This window comes from Apostichopus japonicus, chromosome 14 (assembly GCF_037975245.1).
Source record: "Apostichopus japonicus isolate 1M-3 chromosome 14, ASM3797524v1, whole genome shotgun sequence".
NCBI classification, from domain to species: Eukaryota; Metazoa; Echinodermata; class Holothuroidea; order Aspidochirotida; family Stichopodidae; genus Apostichopus; species Apostichopus japonicus.
In genome coordinates this window covers 11,487,776-11,515,694 of record NC_092574.1, presented here as the reverse complement: position 1 = coordinate 11,515,694, position 27,919 = coordinate 11,487,776, and the positions used below count along the sequence as shown (strand labels likewise).

Sequence of the window (27,919 nt, the reverse complement as noted above, 5' to 3'; positions counted from 1 at the left end):
TATATAGAATGAATATATATATATATATATATATATATATAATTAAAATAATTATTAATAATTATTAATAATTATTAATAATTATTAATAAAATAATTATATACATATATATATATAAGTAATTAAAGTAATGAAAGAAATTAAAGTAAATAAAGTAAATAATATAAATAGAGTAAAAAAAAATAATAATGTAAATAGAGTAAAAAAAAGTAATAATGTAAATAGAGTAAATATAGTAATAAAGTAAATAAAGTAAAAAATATAAATAAAGTATATAGTGAATAAAATATATAATTTATATCATGTAAATATAGTAAATAAAGTACTTAAAGTAATGAAAGCAAATAAAGTAAATAATGTTAATAGAGTAAATAAAATAATGTAAATAGAGTAAAAAGGTAATAATGTAAATAGAGTAAATAAAGTAATAATGTAAATAGAGTAAATAAAGTTATAAAGTTATAATGTAAATAGAGTAAATAAGGTAAATAAAGTAAACAAAGTAAGCAAAGTAAGCAAAGTAAATCAAGTAAATAAAAAAAATACGAAGTAAAATTCTGATGTGGACATATACCATGAATTTTACGTTAACAATTTAAGACGTGTAGTATTAAGTAATGTGATGTCCTTCGATAAACCGACAAGAGATATGGATAATCCAGCTCTGCTTTCTCATTGATGTAGTAGTTACTCCTTGAGGTATAGTCTATACTTCTTCATCCTACACAATTCACAGTGGTAAGTCGATCAAATATCTTCGAGGTGGTTGCAAGTATTTTCTTCCAGTTCATCTTCATTGAGAAATTACAAGTTCACAGTGGTGGATTAACGATGGAAGGTTGATCAAATATCTTGGAGGTGTTTGCAGGTATTTTCTTCCAGTTCATCTTCAGGCTGCCGAAAAACGAGAGAAATATTACTCAAAAATACTGAAGCAATCTTTGGATATGGGTTCCTCTCGTACATCTATGTTGAAGTATAAGGAATATTAATCAATGCGTCATTTAGGAACAAATTTATCTGGTACTGACCTGGACTACTTTATATTACGGAGACTGGGTGACAGGACGGTAGATGACAGAGTTCCTGGTGGCTGCAATCGGTCACTTCATCAAGTGGAGGCTGCCAGCAATCACTTCATCTGCTGGAGACAACAAGCATTCAGTTCATCTGGCGGAGACTACAACCATTTCAGTTCATCTGGCGTTGGCTGGTGATTGGTGTCTGGTGCAGGTAATTCGTGGATGGTGGTTGGTGGATTGAGAAATAACTTGGAACTTGGAACTAGAGAATATTCCAGCTCTGCTTTAATTCTCATTGATGTAGTAATATCTCCTTGAAGTATAGTCTATACATCCTCACCCTACACCTTATTACAGTGGTAAGTCGATCCAATATCTTCGAGGTGGTTGCAGGTATTTTCTTCCAGTTCATCTTCATTGAGAAATTACGAGTTCGCAGTGGTGGATTAACGATGGAAGGTCGATCAAATATCTTGGAGGTGTTTGCAGGTATTTTCTTCCAGTTCATCTTCAGGCTGCCGAGAAATGAGAGAAATATTACTCAAAAATATTGAAGCAATCTTTGGATATGGGTTCCTCTCGTACATCTATGTTGAAGTATGAGGACTATTAATCAATGCGTCATTTAGGAACAAATTTATCTGGTACTGACCTGGACTACTTTATACTATGGAGACTGGGTGATAGGACGGTAGATGGCAGAGTTCCTGGTGGTTGCTAGCGGTCACTTCATCTGGCGGAGGCTGCAATCGGTCACTTCATCAAGTGGAGGCTGCAAGCAATCACTTCATCTGCTGGAGACAACATCTGGCGTTGGCTGGTGATTGGTGTCTGGTGCAGGTAATTCGTGGTTGGTGGATGGAAAAATAAACTTCGAACTTGGAACTAGATGAGAACAATCAATCATTTCTATTTAAAATAATGCATTTATATGTTATGTAACACGCATAAAATTCGCAAAATAATCTATAATAAAATCAATTCCAATGCAAACATGCATAAGTAATAATTATTTTGCTCATGGCAAAAGGCTAGTGGCTGGTGACTAGTGGTCGGTGGATGGTGCCATACTTTATTTTCCTTAAAACACTCGACAAAATATATAGTAAATTCATTGAAATACATACACACATACTTTATTACTCTTTTGAACGTGCAAACAAGCTGGTGACTTGTAGCTGGTGGCTGGTGTTCGGTGGCAGCTGGAGCTTGATGATGGTGGTATTTAGTGGTTGGTGGCTGGGGAAGTCTGGAGGAAGTTGGCTAGTGGTGGTCAAGGAAGATGGGGCTTGTCGATGGTGGTATTTGGTGGTTATTACTCTTTCGCTCGTGGCAAAAAAGCTGGTGACTTGTAGCTGGTGGCTGGTGTTCGGTGGCAGCTGGAGCTTGATGATGGTGGTATTTAGTGGTTGGTGGCTGGGGAAGTCTGGAGGAAGGTGGCTAGTGGTGGTCAAGGAAGATGGGGCTTGTCGATGGTGGTATTTGGTGGTTATTACTCTTTCGCTCGTGGCAAAAGACTGGGGGAAGGTAGCTGGTGAGTTGTGGAAGGTGGTTGGTGGTATTGGTAGCTGGAAACGTCTGAAACATCTATAAAATATAAACTAGAAACGAACAATCAGGCAGTTTTTTAACTAAATGATGCAATATGTTTTTTAAACACTCTTCAGATTGGCATATAAATATTTAAATCATTGCAATACAAACACAAATAGGTGATTACTCTATTGCTCGTGGCAAAAGGCTGGTGGAATCTAGCTGGTGAGTTGTGTAGGGTGGTTGGTGGTATTGGTGGCTGGAAACGTCTGACACATCTATAAAATATAAACTAGAAACGAACAATCAGGCATTTCTTTAACAAAATGATGCAGTATGTTTTTTTTTTAAACACTCTTCAAATTGGCATATGAAAATTTAAATCATTGCAATACAAACCCAAAAGGTTATTACTCTTTTGCTCGTGGCAAAAGGCTGGGGGAAGGTACCTGGTGAGTTGTGGAAGGTGGTATTGGTAGCTGGAAACGTCCGACACATCTATAAAATATTAACTAGACGAACAATCAGGCATATCTTTAACTAAATGATGCAATATGTTTTGTTTTTAAACACTCTTCAAATTGACATATAAATACTTAAAACATTGCAATACTAACACAAATAGGTAATTACTCATTTGCTCGTGGCAAAAGGCTGGGGGAATCTAGCTGGTGAGTTGTGGAAGGTGATTGGTGGAATTGGTAGCTGGAAACGTCTGACACATCTATAAAATATAAACTAGAAACGAACAATCAGGCATTTCTTTAACAAAATGATGCAATATGTTTTTTAAACACTCTTGAAATTGACATATAAATACTTAAATCATTGCAATACAAACCCAAAAGGTTATTACTCTTTTGCTAGTGGCAAAAGGCTGGGGGAAGGTACCTGGTGAGTTGTGTAGGGAAGTTGGTGGTATTGGTGGCTGGAAACGTCTGACACATCTATAAAATATCAACTAGAAAAGAACAATCAGGCATTTCTTTAACTAAATGATGCAATATGTTTTGTTTTTAAACACTCTTCAAATTGGCATATAAATATTTAAATAATTGCAATACAAACACAAATAGGTTATTACTCTTTTGCTCGTGGCAAAAGGCTGGGGGAATCTAGCTGGTGAGTTGTGTACGGTGGTTGGTGGTATTGGTGGCTGGAAACGTCTGACACATCTATAAAATATAAACTAGAAAGGAACAATCAGGCATTTCTTTAACAAAATGATGCAATATGTTTTTTTTTAAACACTCTTCAAATTGGCATATGAAAATTTAAATCATTGCAATACAAACCCAAAAGGTTATTACTCTTTTGCTCGTGGCAAAAGGCTGGGGGAAGGTACCTGGTGAGTTGTGGAAGGTGGTATTGGTAGCTGGAAACGTCTGACACATCTATAAAATATAAACTAGACGAACAATCAGGCATATCTTTAACTAAATGATGCAATATGTTTTTTTTTTAAACACTCTTCAAATTGACATATAAATACTAAAATCATTGCAATACAAACACAAAGTAAATAATGCACAAAGTAAATATTACTCTTTTGCTCGTGGCAAAAGGCTGGGGGAAGGTACCTGGTGAGTTGTGGAAGGTGGTATTGGTAGCTGGAAACGTCCGACACATCTATAAAACAAACTAGAAAAGAACAATCAGGCATTTCTTTAACTAAATGATGCAATATGTTTTTTTTTTAAACACTCTTCAAATTGACATATAAATACTTAAATCATTGCAATACTAACACAAATAGGTAATTACTCATTTGCTCGTGGCAAAAGGCTGGGGGAATCTAGCTGATGAGTTGTGGAAGGTGATTGGTGGAATTGGTAGCTGGAAACGTCCGACACATCTATAAAATATAAACTAGAAACGAACAATCAGGCATTTCTTTAACTAAATGATGCAATATGTTTTTTAAACACTCTTCAAATTGACATATAAATACTTAAATCATTGCAATACAAACACAAATAGGTTATTACTCTTTTGCTCGTGGCAAAAGGCTGGGGGAAGGTACCTGGTGAGTTGTGGAAGGTGGTATTGGTAGCTGGAAACGTCCGACACATCTATAAAATATAAACTAGAAAAGAACAATCAGGCATTTCTTTAACTGAATGATGCAATATGTTTTGTTTTAAAACACTCTTCAAATTGGCATATAAATACTAAAATCATTGCAATACAAACACAAAGTAAATAATGCACAAAGTAAATATTACTCTTTTGCTTGTGGCAAAAGGCTGGGGGAAGGTACCTGGTGAGTTGTGGAACGTGGTATTGGTAGCTGGAAACGTCCGACACATCTATAAAACATAAACTAGAAAAGAACAATCAGGCATTTCTTTAACTAAATGATGCAATATGTTTTGTTTTTAAACACTCTTCAAATTGGCATATGAATACTAAAATCATTGCAATACAAACACAAATAGGTTATTACTCTTTTGCTCGTGGCAAAAGGCTGGGGGAATCTAGCTGGTGAGTTGTGGAAGGTGATTGGTGGAATTGGTAGATGGAAACGTCTGACACATCTATAAAATATAAACTAGAAACGAACAATCAGGCATTTCTTTAACTAAATGATGCAATATGTTTTTTAAACACTCTTCAAATTGACATATAAATACTTAAATCATTGCAATACAAACACAAATTGGTTATTACTCTTTTACTCGTGGCAAAAGGCTGGGGGAATCTAGCTGGTGAGTTGTGGAAGGTGATTGGTGGAATTGGTAGATGGAAACGTCTGACACATCTATAAAATATAAACTAGAAACGAACAATCAGGCATTTCTTTAACTAAATGATGCAATATGTTTTTTAAACACTCTTCAAATTGACATATAAATACTTAAATCATTGCAATACAAACACAAATTGGTTATTACTCTTTTACTCGTGGCAAAAGGCTGGGGGAAGGTACCTGGTGAGTTGTGGAAGGTGGTATTGGTAGCTGGAAACGTCCGACACATCTATAAAATATAAACTAGAAAAGAACAATCAGGCATTTCTTTAACAAAATGATGCAATATGTTTTGTTTTTAAACACTCTTCAAATTGGCATATAAATACTAAAATCATTGCAATACTAACACAAATAGGTAATTACTCATTTGCTCGTGGCAAAAGGCTGGGGGAATCGAGCTGGTGAGTTGTGGAAGGTGATTGGTGGACTTGGTAGCTGGAAACGTCTGACACATCTATAAAATATAAACTAGAAACAAACAATCAGGCATTTCTTTAACAAAATGATGCAGTATGTTTTTTTAAACACTCTTCAAATTGGCATATGAATACTAAATCATTGCAATACAAACACAAATAGGTTATAACTCTTTTGCGAGGTCCAACTCCCCGCAGTAGAGCTGATATTATTTCACCCATAATTGGTAATCTAAGCAGGTTCTCATGCCCCGGGTCAGGGCACTCCTGGGAGCAATAGTGGCTAAGGGGCGGCTCCACACTCCCCAAACCTCAACTTTCCCAAGTCAAGGCCCCACTACTGGATGTAGTTTAGAGTCATACCCAGGACTCAAATCATTGCAATACAAACACAAATAGGTTATTACTCTTTTGCTCGTGGCAAAAGGCTGGGGGAAGGTACCTGGTGAGTTGTGGAAGGTGGTATTGGTAGCTGGAAACGTCCGACACATCTATAAAATATAAACTAGAAAAGAACAATCAGGCATTTCTTTAACTAAATGATGCAATATGTTTTGTTTTTAAACACTCTTCAAATTGGCATATAAATACTAAAATCATTGCAATACAAACACAAATAGGTTATTACTCTTTTACTCGTGGCAAAAGGCTGGGGGAATCTAGCTGGTGAGTTGTGGAAGGTGATTGGTGGTATTGGTAGCTGGAAACGTCTGACACATCTATAAAATATAAACTAGAAACAAACAATCAGGCATGTCTTTAACAAAATGATGCAGTATGTTTTTTTTAAACACTCTTCAAATTGGCATATGAATACTAAATCATTGCAATACAAACACAAATAGGTTATTACTCTTTTGCGAGGTCCAACTCCCCGCAGTAGAGTTGATATTATTTCACCCATAATTGGTAATCTAAACAGGTTCTCATGCCCCGGGTCAGGGCACTCCTGGGAGCAATAGTGGCTAAGGGGCGGCTCCACACTCCCCAAACCTCAACTTTCCCAAGTCAAGGCCCCACTACTGGATGTAGTTTAGAGTCATACCCAGGACTCAAATCATTGCAATACAAACACAAATAGGTTATTACTCTTTTGCTCGTGGCAAAAGGCTGGGGGAAGGTACCTGGTGAGTTGTGGAAGGTGGTATTGGTAGCTGGAAACGTCCGACACATCTATAAAATATAAACTAGAAAAGAACAATCAGGCATTTCTTTAACTAAATGATGCAATATGTTTTGTTTTTAAACACTCTTCAAATTGGCATATAAATACTAAAATCATTGCAATACAAACACAAATAGGTTATTACTCTTTTGCTCGTAGCAAAAGGCTGGGGGAATGTACCTGGTGAGTTGTGGAAAGTGGTATTGGTAGCTGGAAACGTCCGACACATCTATAAAATATAAACTAGAAAAGAACAATCAGGCATTTCTTTAACTAAATGATGCAATATGTTTTGTTTTTAAACACTCTTCAAATTGGCATATGAATACTAAAATCATTACAATACCAACACAAATAGGTTATTACTCTTTTGCTCGTGGCAAAAGGCTGGGGGAATCTAGCTGGTGAGTTGTGGAAGGTGATTGGTGGTATTGGTAGCTGGAAACGTCTGACACATCTATAAAATATAAACTAGAAACAAACAATCAGGCATTTCTTTAACAAAATGATGCAGTATGTTTTTTTTAAACACTCTTCAAATTGGCATATGAATACTAAATCATTGCAATACAAACACAAATAGGTTATTACTCTTTTGCGAGGTCCAACTCCCCGCAGTAGAGCTGATATTATTTCACCCATAATTGGTAATCTAAGCAGGTTCTCATGCCCCGGGTCAGGGTACTCCTGGGAGCAATAGTGGCTAAGGGGCGGCTCCACACTCCCCAAACCTCAACTTTCCCAAGTCAAGGCCCCACTACTGGATGTAGTTTAGAGTCATACCCAGGACTCAAATCATTGCAATACAAACACAAATAGGTTATTACTCTTTTGCTCGTGGCAAAAGGCTGGGGGAAGGTACCTGGTGAGTTGTGGAAGGTGGTATTGGTAGCTGGAAACGTCCGACACATCTATAAAATATAAACTAGAAAAGAACAATCAGGCATTTCTTTAACTAAATGATGCAATATGTTTTGTTTTTAAACACTCTTCAAATTGGCATTTAAATACTAAAATCATTGCAATACAAACACAAATAGGTTATTACTCTTTTGCTCGTAGCAAAAGGCTGGGGGAATGTACCTGGTGAGTTGTGGAAAGTGGTATTAGTAGCTGGAAACGTCCGACACATCTATAAAATATAAACTAGAAAAGAACAATCAGGCATTTCTTTAACTAAATGATGCAATATGTTTTGTTTTTAAACACTCTTCAAATTGGCATATGAATACTAAAATCATTACAATACCAACACAAATAGGTTATTACTCTTTTGCTCGTGGCAAAAGGCTGGGGGAATCTAGCTGGTGAGTTGTGGAAGGTGATTGGTGGTATTGGTAGCTGGAAACGTCTGACACATCTATAAAATATAAACTAGAAACAAACAATCAGGCATTTCTTTAACAAAATGATGCAGTATGTTTTTTTTTAAACACTCTTCAAATTGGCATATGAATACTAAATCATTGCAATACAAACACAAATAGGTTATTACTCTTTTGCGAGGTCCAACTCCCCGCAGTAGAGCTGATATTATTTCACCCATAATTGGTAATCTAAGCAGGTTCTCATGCCCCGGGTCAGGGTACTCCTGGGAGCAATAGTGGCTAAGGGGCGGCTCCACACTCCCCAAACCTCAACTTTCCCAAGTCAAGGCCCCACTACTGGATGTAGTTTAGAGTCATACCCAGGACTCAAATCATTGCAATACAAACACAAATAGGTTATTACTCTTTTGCTCGTGGCAAAAGGCTGGGGGAAGGTACCTGGTGAGTTGTGGAAGTTGGTATTGGTAGTTGGAAACGTCCGACACATCTATAAAATATAAACTAGAAAAGAACAATCAGGCATTTCTTTAACTAAATGATGCAATATGTTTTGTTTTTAAACACTCTTCAAATTGGCATAAAAATACTAAAATCATTGCAATACAAACACAAATAGGTTATTACTCTTTTGCTCGTGGCAAAAGGCTGGGGGAAGGTACCTGGTGAGTTGTGGAAGGTGGTATTGGTAGCTGGAAACGTCCGACACATCTATAAAATATAAACTAGAAAAGAACAATCAGGCATTTCTTTAACTAAATGATGCAATATGTTTTGTTTTTAAACACTCTTCAAATTGGCATATGAATACTAAAATCATTACAATACCAACACAAATAGGTTATTACTCTTTTGCTCGTGGCAAAAGGCTGGGGGAATCTAGCTGGTGAGTTGTGGAAGGTGATTGGTGGTATTGGTAGCTGGAAACGTCTGACACATCTATAAAATATAAACTAGAAACAAACAATCAGGCATTTCTTTAACAAAATGATGCAGTATGTTTTTTTTTAAACACTCTTCAAATTGGCATATGAATACTAAATCATTGCAATACAAACACAAATAGGTTATTACTCTTTTGCGAGGTCCAACTCCCCGCAGTAGAGCTGATATTATTTCACCCATAATTGGTAATCTAAGCAGGTTCTCATGCCCCGGGTCAGGGTACTCCTGGGAGCAATAGTGGCTAAGGGGCGGCTCCACACTCCCCAAACCTCAACTTTCCCAAGTCAAGACCCCACTACTGGATGTAGTTTAGAGTCATACCCAGGACTCAAATCATTGCAATACAAACACAAATAGGTTATTACTCTTTTGCTCGTGGCAAAAGGCTGGGGGAAGGTACCTGGTGAGTTGTGGAAGGTGGTATTGGTAGTTGGAAACGTCCGACACATCTATAAAATATAAACTAGAAAAGAACAATCAGGCATTTCTTTAACTAAATGATGCAATATGTTTTGTTTTTAAACACTCTTCAAATTGGCATAAAAATACTAAAATCATTGCAATACAAACACAAATAGGTTATTACTCTTTTGCTCGTGGCAAAAGGCTGGGGGAAGGTACCTGGTGAGTTGTGGAAGGTGGTATTGGTAGCTGGAAACGTCCGACACATCTATAAAATATAAACTAGAAAAGAACAATCAGGCATTTCTTTAACTAAATGATGCAATATGTTTTGTTTTTAAACACTCTTCAAATTGGCATATGAATACTAAAATCATTACAATACCAACACAAATAGGTTATTACTCTTTTGCTCGTGGCAAAAGGCTGGGGGAATCTAGCTGGTGAGTTGTGGAAGGTGATTGGTGGTATTGGTAGCTGGAAACGTCTGACACATCTATAAAATATAAACTAGAAACAAACAATCAGGCATTTCTTTAACAAAATGATGCAGTATGTTTTTTTTTAAACACTCTTCAAATTGGCACATGAATACTAAATCATTGCAATACAAACACAAATAGGTTATTACTCTTTTGCGAGGTCCAACTCCCCGCAGTAGAGCTGATATTATTTCACCCATAATTGGTAATCTAAGCAGGTTCTCATGCCCCGGGTCAGGGTACTCCTGGGAGCAATAGTGGCTAAGGGGCGGCTCCACACTCCCCAAACCTCAACTTTCCCAAGTCAAGGCCCCACTACTGGATGTAGTTTAGAGTCATACCCAGGACTCAAATCATTGCAATACAAACACAAATAGGTTATTACTCTTTTGCTCGTGGCAAAAGGCTGGGGGAAGGTACCTGGTGAGTTGTGGAAGGTGGTATTGGTAGTTGGAAACGTCCGACACATCTATAAAATATAAACTAGAAAAGAACAATCAGGCATTTCTTTAACTAAATGATGCAATATGTTTTGTTTTTAAACACTCTTCAAATTGGCATATAAATACTAAAATCATTGCAATACAAACACAAATAGGTTATTACTCTTTTGCTCGTGGCAAAAGGCTGGGGGAAGGTACCTGGTGAGTTGTGGAAGGTGGTATTGGTAGCTGGAAACGTCCGACACATCTATAAAATATAAACTAGAAAAGAACAATCAGGCATTTCTTTAACTAAATGATGCAATATGTTTTGTTTTTAAACACTCTTCAAATTGGCATATGAATACTAAAATCATTGCAATACAAACACAAATAGGTTATTACTCTTTTGCTCGTGGCAAAAGGCTGTGGGAATCTAGCTGGTGAGTTGTGGAAGGTGATTGGTGGTATTGGTAGCTGGAAACGTCCGACACATCTATAAAATATAAACTAGAAACAAACAATCAGGCATTTCTTTAACAAAATGATGCAGTATGTTTTTTTTAAACACTCTTCAAATTGGCATATGAATACTAAATCATTGCAATACAAACACAAATAGGTTATTACTCTTTTGCTCGTGGCAAAAGGCTGGGGGAATCTAGCTGGTGAGTTGTGGAAGGTGATTGGGGGTATTGGTAGCTGGAAACGTCTGACACATCTATAAAATATAAACTAGAAACAAACAATCAGGCATTTCTTTAACAAAATGATGCAGTATGTTTTTTTTTTTAAAACACTCTTCAAATTGGCATATGAATACTAAATCATTGCAATACAAACACGAATAGGTTATTACTCTTTTGCGAGGTCCAACTCCCCGCAGTAGAGCTGATATTATTTCACCCATAATTGGTAATCTAAGCAGGTTCTCATGCCCCGGGTCAGGGCACTCCTGGGAGCAATAGTGGCTAAGGGGCGGCTCCACACTCCCCAAACCTCAACTTTCCCAAGTCAAGGCCCCACTACTGGATGTAGTTTAGAGTCATACCCAGGACTCAAATCATTGCAATACAAACACAAATAGGTTATTACTCTTTTGCTCGTGGCAAAAGGCTGGGGGAAGGTACCTGGTGAGTTGTGGAAGGTGGTATTGGTAGCTGGAAACGTCCGACACATCTATAAAATATAAACTAGAAAAGGACAATCAGGCATTTCTTTAACTAAATGATGCAATATGTTTTGTTTTTAAACACTCTTCAAATTGGCATATAAATACTAAAATCATTGCAATACAAACACAAATAGGTTATTACTCTTTTGCTCGTGGCAAAAGGCTGGGGGAAGGTACCTGGTGAGTTGTGGAAGGTGGTATTGGTAGCTGGAAACGTCCGACACATCTATAAAATATAAACTAGAAAAGAACAATCAGGCATTTCTTTAACTAAATGATGCAATATGTTTTGTTTTTAAACACTCTTCAAATTGGCATATAAATACTGAAATCATTGCAATACAAACACAAATAGGTTATTACTCTTTTGCTCGTGGCAAAAGGCTGGGGGAATCTAGCTGGTGAGTTGTGGAAGGTGATTGGTGGTATTGGTAGCTGGAAACGTCTGACACATCTATAAAATATAAACTAGAAACAAACAATCAGGCATTTCTTTAACAAAATGATGCAATATGTTTTTTTTTAAACACTCTTCAAATTGGCATATGAATACTAAATCATTGCAATACAAACACAAATAGGTTATTACTCTTTTGCGAGGTCCAACTCCCCGCAGTAGAGCTGATATTATTTCACCCATAATTGGTAATCTAAGCAGGTTCTCATGCCCCGGGTCAGGGCACTCCTGGGAGCAATAGTGGCTAAGGGGCGGCTCCACACTCCCCAAACCTCAACTTTCCCAAGTCAAGGCCCCACTACTGGATGTAGTTTAGAGTCATACCCAGGACTCAAATCATTGCAATACAAACACAAATAGGTTATTACTCTTTTGCTCGTGGCAAAAGGCTGGGGGAAGGTACTTGGTGAGTTGTGGAAGGTGGTATTGGTAGCTGGAAACGTCCGACACATCTATAAAATATAAACTAGAAAAGAACAATCAGGCATTTCTTTAACTAAATGATGCAATATGTTTTGTTTTTAAACACTCTTCAAATTGGCATATAAATACTAAAATCATTGCAATACAAACACAAATAGGTTATTACTCTTTTGCTCGTGGCAAAAGGCTGGGGGAATGTACCTGGTGAGTTGTGGAAGGTGGTATTGGTAGCTGGAAACGTCCGACACATCTATAAAATATAAACTAGAAAAGAACAATCAGGCATTTCTTTAACTAAATGATGCAATATGTTTTGTTTTTAAACACTCTTCAAATTGGCATATGAATACTAAAATCATTACAATACAAACACAAATAGGTTATTACTCTTTTGCTCGTGGCAAAAGGCTGGGGGAATCTAGCTGGTGAGTTGTGGAAGGTGAATGGTGGTATTGGTAGCTGGAAACGTCTGACACATCTATAAAATATAAACTAGAAACAAACAATCAGGCATTTCTTTAACAAAATGATGCAGTATGTTTTTTTTTAAACACTCTTCAAATTGGCACATGAATACTAAATCATTGCAATACAAACACAAATAGGTTATTACTCTTTTGCGAGGTCCAACTCCCCGCAGTAGAGCTGATATTATTTCACCCATAATTGGTAATCTAAGCAGGTTCTCATGCCCCGGGTCAGGGCACTCCTGGGAGCAATAGTGGCTAAGGGGCGGCTCCACACTCCCCAATCCTCAACTTTCCCAAGTCAAGGCCCCACTACTGGATGTAGTTTAGAGTCATACCCAGGACTCAAATCATTGCAATACAAACACAAATAGGTTATTACTCTTTTGCTCGTGGCAAAAGGCTGGGGGAAGGTACCTGGTGAGTTGTGGAAGGTGGTATTGGTAGCTGGAAACGTCCGACACATCTATAAAATATAAACTAGAAAAGGACAATCAGGCATTTCTTTAACTAAATGATGCAATATGTTTTGTTTTTAAACACTCTTCAAATTGGCATATAAATACTAAAATCATTGCAATACAAACACAAATAGGTTATTACTCTTTTGCTCGTGGCAAAAGGCTGGGGGAAGGTACCTGGTGAGTTGTGGAAGGTGGTATTGGTAGCTGGAAACGTCCGACACATCTATAAAATATAAACTAGAAAAGAACAATCAGGCATTTCTTTAACTAAATGATGCAATATGTTTTGTTTTTAAACACTCTTCAAATTGGCATATAAATACTAAAATCATTGCAATACAAACACAAATAGGTTATTACTCTTTTGCTCGTGGCAAAAGGCTGTTGGAATCTAGCTGGTGAGTTGTGGAAGGTGATTGGTGGTATTGGTAGCTGGAAACGTCTGACACATCTATAAAATATAAACTAGAAACAAACAATCAGGCATTTCTTTAACAAAATGATGCAATATGTTTTTTTTTAAACACTCTTCAAATTGGCATATGAATACTAAATCATTGCAATACAAACACAAATAGGTTATTACTCTTTTGCGAGGTCCAACTCCCCGCAGTAGAGCTGATATTATTTCACCCATAATTGGTAATCTAAGCAGGTTCTCATGCCCCGGGTCAGGGCACTCCTGGGAGCAATAGTGGCTAAGGGGCGGCTCCACACTCCCCAATCCTCAACTTTCCCAAGTCAAGGCCCCACTACTGGATGTAGTTTAGAGTCATACCCAGGACTCAAATCATTGCAATACAAACACAAATAGGTTATTACTCTTTTGCTCGTGGCAAAAGGCTGGGGGAAGGTACTTGGTGAGTTGTGGAAGGTGGTATTGGTAGCTGGAAACGTCCGACACATCTATAAAATATAAACTAGAAAAGAACAATCAGGCATTTCTTTAACTAAATGATGCAATATGTTTTGTTTTTAAACACTCTTCAAATTGGCATATAAATACTAAAATCATTGCAATACAAACACAAATAGGTTATTACTCTTTTGCTCGTGGCAAAAGGCTGGGGGAATGTACCTGGTGAGTTGTGGAAGGTGGTATTGGTAGCTGGAAACGTCCGACACATCTATAAAATATAAACTAGAAAAGAACAATCAGGCATTTCTTTAACTAAATGATGCAATATGTTTTGTTTTTAAACACTCTTCAAATTGGCATATGAATACTAAAATCATTACAATACAAACACAAATAGGTTATTACTCTTTTGCTCGTGGCAAAAGGCTGGGGGAATCTAGCTGGTGAGTTGTGGAAGGTGAATGGTGGTATTGGTAGCTGGAAACGTCTGACACATCTATAAAATATAAACTAGAAACAAACAATCAGGCATTTCTTTAACAAAATGATGCAGTATGTTTTTTTTTAAACACTCTTCAAATTGGCACATGAATACTAAATCATTGCAATACAAACACAAATAGGTTATTACTCTTTTGCGAGGTCCAACTCCCCGCAGTAGAGCTGATATTATTTCACCCATAATTGGTAATCTAAGCAGGTTCTCATGCCCCGGGTCAGGGCACTCCTGGGAGCAATAGTGGCTAAGGGGCGGCTCCACACTCCCCAATCCTCAACTTTCCCAAGTCAAGGCCCCACTACTGGATGTAGTTTAGAGTCATACCCAGGACTCAAATCATTGCAATACAAACACAAATAGGTTATTACTCTTTTGCTCGTGGCAAAAGGCTGGGGGAAGGTACCTGGTGAGTTGTGGAAGGTGGTATTGGTAGCTGGAAACGTCCGACACATCTATAAAATATAAACTAGAAAAGGACAATCAGGCATTTCTTTAACTAAATGATGCAATATGTTTTGTTTTTAAACACTCTTCAAATTGGCATATAAATACTAAAATCATTGCAATACAAACACAAATAGGTTATTACTCTTTTGCTCGTGGCAAAAGGCTGGGGGAAGGTACCTGGTGAGTTGTGGAAGGTGGTATTGGTAGCTGGAAACGTCCGACACATCTATAAAATATAAACTAGAAAAGAACAATCAGGCATTTCTTTAACTAAATGATGCAATATGTTTTGTTTTTAAACACTCTTCAAATTGGCATATAAATACTAAAATCATTGCAATACAAACACAAATAGGTTATTACTCTTTTGCTCGTGGCAAAAGGCTGTTGGAATCTAGCTGGTGAGTTGTGGAAGGTGATTGGTGGTATTGGTAGCTGGAAACGTCTGACACATCTATAAAATATAAACTAGAAACAAACAATCAGGCATTTCTTTAACAAAATGATGCAATATGTTTTTTTTTAAACACTCTTCAAATTGGCATATGAATACTTAATCATTGCAATACAAACACAAATAGGTTATTACTCTTTTGCGAGGTCCAACTCCCCGCAGTAGAGCTGATATTATTTCACCCATAATTGGTAATCTAAGCAGGTTCTCATGCCCCGGGTCAGGGCACTCCTGGGAGCAATAGTGGCTAAGGGGCGGCTCCACACTCCCCAAACCTCAACTTTCCCAAGTCAAGGCCCCACTACTGGATGTAGTTTAGAGTCATACCCAGGACTCAAATCATTGCAATACAAACACAAATAGGTTATTACTCTTTTGCTCGTGGCAAAAGGCTGGGGGAAGGTACTTGGTGAGTTGTGGAAGGTGGTATTGGTAGCTGGAAACGTCTGACACATCTATAAAATATAAACTAGAAAAGAACAATCAGGCATTTCTTTAACTAAATGATGCAATATGTTTTGTTTTTAAACACTCTTCAAATTGGCATATAAATACTAAAATCATTGCAATACAAACACAAATAGGTTATTACTCTTTTGCTCGTGGCAAAAGGCTGGGGGAATGTACCTGGTGAGTTGTGGAAGGTGGTATTGGTAGCTGGAAACGTCCGACACATCTATAAAATATAAACTAGAAAAGAACAATCAGGCATTTCTTTAACTAAATGATGCAATATGTTTTGTTTTTAAACACTCTTCAAATTGGCATATGAATACTAAAATCATTACAATACAAACACAAATAGGTTATTACTCTTTTGCTCGTGGCAAAAGGCTGGGGGAATCTAGCTGGTGAGTTGTGGAAGGTGAATGGTGGTATTGGTAGCTGGAAACGTCTGACACATCTATAAAATATAAACTAGAAACAAACAATCAGGCATTTCTTTAACAAAATGATGCAGTATGTTTTTTTTAAACACTCTTCAAATTGGCATATGAATACTAAATCATTGCAATACAAACACAAATAGGTTATTACTCTTTTGCGAGGTCCAACTCCCCGCAGTAGAGCTGATATTATTTCACCCATAATTGGTAATCTAAGCAGGTTCTCATGCCCCGGGTCAGGGCACTCCTGGGAGCAATAGTGGCTAAGGGGCGGCTCCACACTCCCCAATCCTCAACTTTCCCAAGTCAAGGCCCCACTACTGGATGTAGTTTAGAGTCATACCCAGGACTCAAATCATTGCAATACAAACACAAATAGGTTATTACTCTTTTGCTCGTGGCAAAAGGCTGGGGGAAGGTACCTGGTGAGTTGTGGAAGGTGGTATTGGTAGCTGGAAACGTCCGACACATCTATAAAATATAAACTAGAAAAGGACAATCAGGCATTTCTTTAACTAAATGATGCAATATGTTTTGTTTTTAAACACTCTTCAAATTGGCATATAAATACTAAAATCATTGCAATACAAACACAAATAGGTTATTACTCTTTTGCTCGTGGCAAAAGGCTGGGGGAAGGTACCTGGTGAGTTGTGGAAGGTGGTATTGGTAGCTGGAAACGTCCGACACATCTATAAAATATAAACTAGAAAAGAACAATCAGGCATTTCTTTAACTAAATGATGCAATATGTTTTGTTTTTAAACACTCTTCAAATTGGCATATAAATACTAAAATCATTGCAATACAAACACAAATAGGTTATTACTCTTTTGCTCGTGGCAAAAGGCTGGGGGAATCTAGCTGGTGAGTTGTGGAAGGTGATTGGTGGTATTGGTAGCTGGAAACGTCTGACACATCTATAAAATATAAACTAGAAACAAACAATCAGGCATTTCTTTAACAAAATGATGCAATATGTTTTTTTTTAAACACTCTTCAAATTGGCATATGAATACTAAATCATTGCAATACAAACACAAATAGGTTATTACTCTTTTGCGAGGTCCAACTCCCCGCAGTAGAGCTGATATTATTTCACCCATAATTGGTAATCTAAGCAGGTTCTCATGCCCCGGGTCAGGGCACTCCTGGGAGCAATAGTGGCTAAGGGGCGGCTCCACACTCCCCAAACCTCAACTTTCCCAAGTCAAGGCCCCACTACTGGATGTAGTTTAGAGTCATACCCAGGACTCAAATCATTGCAATACAAACACAAATAGGTTATTACTCTTTTGCTCGTGGCAAAAGGCTGGGGGAAGGTACCTGGTGAGTTGTGGAAGGTGGTATTGGTAGCTGGAAACGTCCGACACATCTATAAAATATAAACTAGAAAAGAACAATCAGGCATTTCTTTAACTAAATGATGCAATATGTTTTGTTTTTAAACACTCTTCAAATTGGCATATAAATACTAAAATCATTGCAATACAAACACAAATAGGTTATTACTCTTTTGCTCGTGGCAAAAGGCTGGGGGAATCTAGCTGGTGAGTTGTGGAAGGTGATTGGTGGTATTGGTAGCTGGAAACGTCTGACACATCTATAAAATATAAACTAGAAACAAACAATCAGGCATTTCTTTAACAAAATGATGCAATATGTTTTTTTTTAAACACTCTTCAAATTGGCATATGAATACTAAATCATTGCAATACAAACACAAATAGGTTATTACTCTTTTGCGAGGTCCAACTCCCCGCAGTAGAGCTGATATTATTTCACCCATAATTGGTAATCTAAGCAGGTTCTCATGCCCCGGGTCAGGGCACTCCTGGGAGCAATAGTGGCTAAGGGGCGGCTCCACACTCCCCAAACCTCAACTTTCCCAAGTCAAGGCCCCACTACTGGATGTAGTTTAGAGTCATACCCAGGACTCAAATCATTGCAATACAAACACAAATAGGTTATTACTCTTTTGCTCGTGGCAAAAGGCTGGGGGAAGGTACCTGGTGAGTTGTGGAAGGTGGTATTGGTAGCTGGAAACGTCCGACACATCTATAAAATATAAACTAGAAAAGAACAATCAGGCATTTCTTTAACTAAATGATGCAATATGTTTTGTTTTTAAACACTCTTCAAATTGGCATATAAATACTAAAATCATTGCAATACAAACACAAATAGGTTATTACTCTTTTGCTCGTGGCAAAAGGCTGGGGGAATCTAGCTGGTGAGTTGTGGAAGGTGATTGGTGGTATTGGTAGCTGGAAACGTCTGACACATCTATAAAATATAAACTAGAAACAAACAATCAGGCATTTCTTTAAGAAAATGATGCAATATGTTTTTTTTTAAACACTCTTCAAATTGGCATATGAATACTAAATCATTGCAATACAAACACAAATAGGTTATTACTCTTTTGCGAGGTCCAACTCCCCGCAGTAGAGCTGATATTATTTCACCCATAATTGGTAATCTAAGCAGGTTCTCATGCCCCGGGTCAGGGCACTCCTGGGAGTAATAGTGGCTAAGGGGCGGCTCCACACTCCCCAAACCTCAACTTTCCCAAGTCAAGGCCCCACTACTGGATGTAGTTTAGAGTCATACCCAGGACTCAAATCATTGCAATACAAACACAAATAGGTTATTACTCTTTTGCTCGTGGCAAAAGGCTGGGGGAAGGTACTTGGTGAGTTGTGGAAGGTGGTATTGGTAGCTGGAAACGTCCGACACATCTATAAAATATAAACTAGAAAAGAACAATCAGGCATTTCTTTAACTAAATGATGCAATATGTTTTGTTTTTAAACACTCTTCAAATTGGCATATAAATACTAAAATCATTGCAATACAAACACAAATAGGTTATTACTCTTTTGCTCGTGGCAAAAGGCTGGGGGAATGTACCTGGTGAGTTGTGGAAGGTGGTATTGGTAGCTGGAAACGTCCGACACATCTATAAAATATAAACTAGAAAAGAACAATCAGGCATTTCTTTAACTAAATGATGCAATATGTTTTGTTTTTAAACACTCTTCAAATTGGCATATGAATACTAAAATCATTACAATACAAACACAAATAGGTTATTACTCTTTTGCTCGTGGCAAAAGGCTGGGGGAATCTAGCTGGTGAGTTGTGGAAGGTGATTGGTGGTATTGGTAGCTGGAAACGTCTGACACATCTATAAAATATAAACTAGAAACAAACAATCAGGCATTTCTTTAACAAAATGATGCAGTATGTTTTTTTTTAAACACTCTTCAAATTGGCATATGAATACTAAATCATTGCAATACAAACACAAATAGGTTATTACTCTTTTGCGAGGTCCAACTCCCCGCAGTAGAGCTGATATTATTTCACCCATAATTGGTAATCTAAGCAGGTTCTCATGCCCCGGGTCAGGGCACTCCTGGGAGCAATAGTGGCTAAGGGGCGGCTCCACACTCAGCAAACCTCAACTTTCCCAAGTCAAGGCCCCACTACTGGATGTAGTTTAGAGTCATACCCAGGACTCAAATCATTGCAATACAAACACAAATAGGTTATTACTCTTTTGCTCGTGGCAAAAGGCTGGGGGAATGTACCTGGTGAGTTGTGGAAGGTGGTATTGGTAGCTGGAAACGTCCGACACATCTATAAAATATAACTAGAAAAGAACAATCAGGCATTTCTTTAACTAAATGATGCAATATGTTTTGTTTTTAAACACTCTTCAAATTGGCATATGAATACTAAAATCATTGCAATACAAACACAAATAGGTTATTACTCTTTTGCTCGTGGCAAAAGGCTGGGGGAATCTAGCTGGTGAGTTGTGGAAGGTGATTGGTGGTATTGGTAGCTGGAAACGTCTGACACATCTATAAAATATAAACTAGAAACAAACAATCAGGCATTTCTTTAACAAAATGATGCAGTATGTTTTTTTTTAAACACTCTTCAAATTGGCATATGAATACTAAATCATTGCAATACAAACACAAATAGGTTATTACTCTTTTGCGAGGTCCAACTCCCCGCAGTAGAGCTGATATTATTTCACCCATAATTGGTAATCTAAGCAGGTTCTCATGCCCCGGGTCAGGGCACTCCTGGGAGCAATAGTGGCTAAGGGGCGGCTCCACACTCAGCAAACCTCAACTTTCCCAAGTCAAGGCCCCACTACTGGATGTAGTTTAGAGTCATACCCAGGACTCAAATCATTGCAATACAAACACAAATAGGTTATTACTCTTTTGCTCGTGGCAAAAGGCTGGGGGAAGGTACCTGGTGAGTTGTGGAAGGTGGTACTGGTAGCTGGAAACGTCCGACACATCTATAAAATATAAACTAGAAAAGAACAATCAGGCATTTCTTTAACTAAATGATGCAATATGTTTTGTTTTTAAACACTCTTCAAATTGGCATATGAATACTAAAATCATTACAATACAAACACAAATAGGTTATTACTCTTTTGCTCGTGGCAAAAGGCTGGGGGAATCTAGCTGGTGAGTTGTGGAAGGTGAATGTTGGTATTGGTAGCTGGAAACGTCTGACACATCTATAAAATATAAACTAGAAAAGGACAATCAGGCATTTCTTTAACTAAATGATGCAATATGTTTTGTTTTTAAACACTCTTCAAATTGGCATATAAATACTAAAATCATTGCAATACAAACACAAATAGGTTATTACTCTTTTGCTCGTGGCAAAAGGCTGGGGGAAGGTACCTGGTGAGTTGTGGAAGGTGGTACTGGTAGCTGGAAACGTCCGACACATCTATAAAATATAAACTAGAAAAGAACAATCAGGCATTTCTTTAACTAAATGATGCAATATGTTTTGTTTTTAAACACTCTTCAAATTGGCATATGAATACTAAAATCATTACAATACAAACACAAATAGGTTATTACTCTTTTGCTCGTGGCAAAAGGCTGGGGGAATCTAGCTGGTGAGTTGTGGAAGGTGAATGTTGGTATTGGTAGCTGGAAACGTCTGACACATCTATAAAATATAAACTAGAAACAAACAATCAGGCATTTCTTTAACAAAATGATGCAGTATGTTTTTTTTTAAACACTCTTCAAATTGGCATATGAATACTAAATCATTGCAATACAAACACAAATAGGTTATTACTCTTTTGCGAGGTCCAACTCCCCGCAGTAGAGCTGATATTATTTCACCCATAATTGGTAATCTAAGCAGGTTCTCATGCCCCGGGTCAGGGCACTCCTGGGAGCAATAGTGGCTAAGGGGCGGCTCCACACTCCCCAAACCTCAACTTTCCCAAGTCAAGGCCCCACTACTGGATGTAGTTTAGAGTCATACCCAGGACTCAAATCATTGCAATACAAACACAAATAGGTTATTACTCTTTTGCTCGTGGCAAAAGGCTGGGGGAAGGTACCTGGTGAGTTGTGGAAGGTGGTATTGGTAGCTGGAAACGTCCGACACATCTATAAAATATAAACTAGAAAAGAACAATCAGGCATTTCTTTAACTAAATGATGCAATATGTTTTGTTTTTAAACACTCTTCAAATTGGCATATGAATACTAAAATCATTGCAATACAAACACAAATAGGTTATTACTCTTTTGCTCGTGGCAAAAGGCTGGGGGAATCTAGCTGGTGAGTTGTGGAAGGTGATTGGTGGTATTGGTAGCTGGAAACGTCTGACACATCTATAAAATATAAACTAGAAACAAACAATCAGGCATTTCTTTAACAAAATGATGCAGTATGTTTTTTTTTAAAACACTCTTCAAATTGGCATATGAATACTAAATCATTGCAATACAAACACAAATAGGTTATTACTCTTTTGCGAGGTCCAACTCCCCGCAGTAGAGCTGATATTATTTCACCCATAATTGGTAATCTAAGCAGGTTCTCATGCCCCGGGTCAGGGCACTCCTGGGAGCAATAGTGGCTAAGGGGCGGCTCCACACTCCCCAAACCTCAACTTTCCCAAGTCAAGGCCCCACTACTGGATGTAGTTTAGAGTCATACCCAGGACTCAAATCATTGCAATACAAACACAAATAGGTTATTACTCTTTTGCTCGTGGCAAAAGGCTGGGGGAAGGTACCTGGTGAGTTGTGGAAGGTGGTATTGGTAGCTGGAAACGTCCGACTCATCTATAAAATATAAACTAGAAAAGAACAATCAGGCATTTCTTTAACTAAATGATGCAATATGTTTTGTTTTTAAACACTCTTCAAATTGGCATATAAATACTAAAATCATTGCAATACAAACACAAATAGGTTATTACTCTTTTGCTCGTGGCAAAAGGCTGGGGGAATGTACCTGGTGAGTTGTGGAAGGTGGTATTGGTAGCTGGAAACGTCCGACACATCTATAAAATATAAACTAGAAAAGAACAATCAGGCATTTCTTTAACTAAATGATGCAATATGTTTTGTTTTTAAACACTCTTCAAATTGGCATATGAATACTAAAATCATTACAATACAAACACAAATAGGTTATTACTCTTTTGCTCGTGGCAAAAGGCTGGGGGAATCTAGCTGGTGAGTTGTGGAAGGTGAATGGTGGTATTGGTAGCTGGAAACGTCTGACACATCTATAAAATATAAACTAGAAACAAACAATCAGGCATTTCTTTAACAAAATGATGCAGTATGTTTTTTTTTAAACACTCTTCAAATTGGCATATGAATACTAAACCATTGCAATACAAACACAAATAGGTTATTACTCTTTTGCGAGGTCCAACTCCCCGCAGTAGAGCTGATATTATTTCACCCATAATTGGTAATCTAAGCAGGTTCTCATGCTTCGGGTCAGGGCACTCCTGGGAGCAATAGTGGCTAAGGGGCGGCTCCACACTCCCCAAACCTCAACTTTCCCAAGTCAAGGCCCCACTACTGGATGTAGTCATACCCAGGACTCAAATCATTGCAATACAAACACAAATAGGTTATTACTCTTTTGCTCGTGGCAAAAGGCTGGGGGAAGGTACCTGGTGAGTTGTGGAAGGTGGTATTGGTAGCTGGAAACGTCCGACACATCTATAAAATATAAACTAGAAACGAACAATCAGGCATTTCTTTAACTAAATGATGCAATATGTTTTTTTTAAACACTCTTCAAATTGACATATAAATACTTAAATCATTGCAATACAAGCACAAATAGGTTATTACTCTTTTGCTCGTGGCAAAAGGCTGGGGGAAGGTACCTGGTGAGTTGTGGAAGGTGGTTGGTGGTATTGGTAGCTGGAAACGTCCGACACATCTATAAAATATAAACTAGAAACAAACAATCAGGCATTTCTTTAACTAAATGATGCAGTATGTTTTTTTTAAACACTCTTCACGTTGGCATATAAATGCAAAAATCATTGCAATACAAACACAAATAGGTTATTACTTTTTTGCGATGTCCAACTCCCCGCAGTAGAGCAGATATTATTTTACCCATAATTGGTAATCTAAGCAGGTACTCATGCCCCGGGTCAGGGCACTCCTGGGAGCAATAGTGGCTAAGGGGCTGCTCCACACTCCCCAAACCTCAACTTTCCCAAGTCAAGGCCCCACTACTGGATGTAGTTTAGAGTCATACCCAGGACTCAAATCATTGCAATACAAACATAAATAGGTTATTACTCTTTTGCTCGTGGCAAAAGGCTGGGGGAAGGTACCTGGTGAGTTGTGGAAGGTGGTTGGTGGTATTGGTTGGTGGTATTGGTAGCTGGAAACGTCCGACACATCTATAAAATATAAACTAGAAACGAACAATCAGGCTTTTCTTTAACTAAATGATGCAATATGTTTTTTTTTATACACTCTTCAAATTGACATATAAATACTTAAATCATTGCAATACAAACACAAATAGGTAATTACTCATTTGCTCATGGCAAAAGGCTGGGGAAATCTAGCTGGTGAGTTGTGGAAGGTGGTTGGTGGTATTGGTAGCTTGAAACGTCCGACACATCTATAAATTATAAACTAGAAACGAACAATCAGGCATTTTTTTAACTAAATGATGCAATATGTTTTTCTAAACACTCTTCAAATTGACATATAAATACTTAAATCATTGCAATACAAACACAAATAGGCAATTACTCATTTGCTCGTGGCAAAAGGCTGGGGGAAGGTACCTGGTGAGTTGTGGAAGGTGGTTGGTGGTATTGGTAGCTGGAAACGTCTGACACATCTATAAAATATAAACTAGTAACAAATAATCAGGCATTTCTTTAACTAAATGATGCAGTATGTTTTGTTTTAAACACTCTTCAAATTGGCATATAAATACAAAAATCATTGCAATACAAACACAAATAGGTTATTACTCTTTTGCGAGGTCCAACTCCCCGCAGTAGAGCTGATATTATTTCACCCATAATTGGTAATCTAAGCAAGTACTCATGCCCCGGGTCAGGGCACTTCTGGGAGCAATAGTGGCTAAGGGGCGGCTCCACACTCCCAAAACCTCAACTTTCCCAAGTCAAGGCCCCACTACTGGATGTAGTTTAGAGTCATACCCAGGACTCAAATCATTGCAATACAAACACAAATAGGTTATTACTCTTTTGCTCGTGGCAAAAGGCTGGGGGAAGGTACCTGGTGAGTTGTGGAAGGTGGTTGGTGGTATTGGTAGCTGGAAACGTCCGACACATCTATAAAATATAAACTAACAATCAGGCATTTCTTTAACTAAATGATGCAATATGTTTTTTTTTAAACACTCTTCAAATTGACATATAAATACTTAAATCATTGCAATACAAACACAAATAGGTAATTACTCTTTTGCTCGTGGCAAAAGGCTGGGGGAATCTAGCTGGTGAGTTGTGGAAGGTGATTGGTGGAATTGGTAGCTGGAAACGTCTGACACATCTATAAAATATAAACTAGAAAAGAACAATCAGGCATTTCTTTAACTAAATGATGCAATATGTTTTTTAAACACTCTTCAAATTGACATATAAATACTTAAATCATTGCAATACAAACACAAACAGGTTATTACTCTTTTGCTCGTGGCAAAAGGCTGGGGGAAGGTACCTGGTGAGTTGTGAAAGGTGGTTGGTGGTAAACAAGTGCCAGTATTTGGCATCTGAGCCAAGCCCAGCACTAAAAATTACCGCCCAGCACTGTCTTAAAAATCGTGAATCCCGCCCAACACTATTTTCATCTCAAATCCCGACATTATTAACAAAAATATTCAACATAAATTGGAAAAAAATGTAAATTGTTAACAAAATTAGTACTTGTGTGTGCTAAAAATGCTAAACAATTGCCAGTATTTAGCATCTGAGCCCCGCCCAGCACTAAATATTTGAATTTTGTTTTAAAAAAATGTAAATTGTTTGCAAAATTAGTACTTGTGTGTGCTTTAAAAGCTACACAATTGCCAGTATTTGGCATCTGAGTCCCGCCCAGCACTACAAATTACCGCCCAGCACTGTCTTAAAAATTGTGAATCCCGCCCAGCACTAGTTTCATCTAAAGTCCCGACATTGTTAACAATATATTCAACATAAATTGAAAAGATAAATTAAAAAAATGTAAATTGTTAGCAAAACTAGTACGTGTGTGCTGAAAAAGCTACGCAAGGGCCAGAATTTGGCATCTGAGCCCCGCCCAGCACTAAAAATTTGAAATTTGATTTAAAAACTGTAAATTGTTAGCAAAACTAGTACTTGTGTGTGCTGAAAAAAGCTTAACAAGTGCTAGTATTTGGCATCTGAGCCCCGCCCAGCACTAAAAATTAAAACTTAAAAAAAAAATGTAAATTGTTAGCAAAACTAGTACTTGTGTGTGCTGAAAAAGCTTAACAAGTGCTAGTATTTGGCATCTGAGCCCCGCCCAGCACTAAAAATTAAAATTAAAAAAAAAGAGTGTAAATTGTTAGCAAAACTAGTACTTGTGTGTGCTGAAAAAGCTACACAATTGCCAGTATTTGGCATCTGAGCCCCGCCCAGCACTAAAAATTCCCGCCCAACACTGTCTTAAAAATCGTGAATCCCGCCCAGCACTATTTTCATCTAAAATCCCGACATTATTAACAAAAATATTCAACATAAATTGAAAAAAAAGTAAAAAATGTAAATTGTTAGCAAAACTAGTACTTGTGTGTGCTTAAAAAGCTACCCAATTGCCAGTATTTGGCATCTGAGCCCCGCCCAGCACTAAAAATTACCGCCCAGCACTGTTATAAAAATCGTGAATCCCGCCCAGCACTATTTTCATCTCAAATCCCGACATTATTAACAATATATTCAACATAAATTGGAAAAAAAATGTAAATTGTGAGCAAAATGTACTTGTGTGTGCTAAAAATGCTAAACAATTGGCAGTATTTGGCATCTGAGCACCTTCAAAAATCCAAAAAATACCCCTCCCCTAAGACCCTCCCCCAAGATGGCGATCAGTATACCCGACACTCAGGAAATCCTGGGCACATCCCATCGTGTTCATAGGTTACTCGAACTAGATTAATCGACAGTAACTTAAAATTTGGTCATGTCAATTACATTTATAGACGTATAGCCTACTTAACCGCATGAACAAGTATGGTAAAAGATAACAATTTCTTCTCGTTTTTAAAATGAATGGTATCTAAGAACATCAAGAATGGTATCTAAGAACATAAGCCTAGCTAGAGTTTTTACTACTCTTTTAAAAGAAGGCAATAATCCTAAAATCATTCTTGGTTCATGTGATAAACGCAAAGCATTACTTCTCCAAACATATAAGCAAATATCTCATTTCATTTGGGAGATATGATACAGATTAAATGCTTCTTTACACACAAGGCTGGATAACTAATCAAGTTTACATATATGATATCATAGAGCCACTTGAGATTCATTGTTCTTGTATTGGCCATTAATTATTACGTTTGTTATGTTTGTATAAATGATGGTTTTTGTATAAATTTGGGTTGAACAAATGTTGCATCTCAACACGGTCAACAGTTTACCTTGGGATTATTTCGAAAGAAAACCAAAGGGAAAGTATGATTGCAGAGAGTCCAAGACACAGATGGACTAAACACCATGGATGTGTATGCTCTACTAATATATTTCACCCCTTGCATCTTTACAAACAGTAGACCAGGAATGTAAACGAAAACGGGTAAAACAAGCTAGCTTCTGTGACTATAACATAGCCTATTCACACTTAGCATTACCGTTACGTAAAGGCCAAACACGTTGCACTTAAGATATCTGACGTATGCCTTCTGTTTACAAGCATTAGGTGTTATAATTATTTTAAAGTTACGCACACGATTAGCAATCTCTTTAAGATGTTTTGCATTCCTCAGCCAAAACAAAAGTA

The 27,919-nt window shown here is 37.5% G+C and overlaps 2 long non-coding RNA genes across 4 annotated transcripts in view; both read right to left on the bottom strand.

Annotated features, from left to right (window-relative positions):
• LOC139980260 (uncharacterized) overlaps positions 1 to 27,919 on the bottom strand; it is a 122,784-nt gene that overhangs the window by 33,469 nt on the left and 61,396 nt on the right. The gene's annotated exons all lie outside the window — the stretch shown is intronic.
• On the bottom strand, positions 288 to 2,950 carry LOC139979882 (uncharacterized). 2 transcript variants are annotated; one of them, XR_011797386.1, is made up of 4 exons: positions 2,150 to 2,950; positions 1,675 to 1,907; positions 1,032 to 1,537; positions 288 to 894 (listed from the first exon to the last, which is right to left on the bottom strand). It is a non-coding gene; the product is annotated as an uncharacterized lncRNA (long non-coding RNA). The 2 variants fall into 2 exon arrangements; XR_011797385.1 differs by having other exon boundaries at positions 290 to 894; positions 2,158 to 2,949.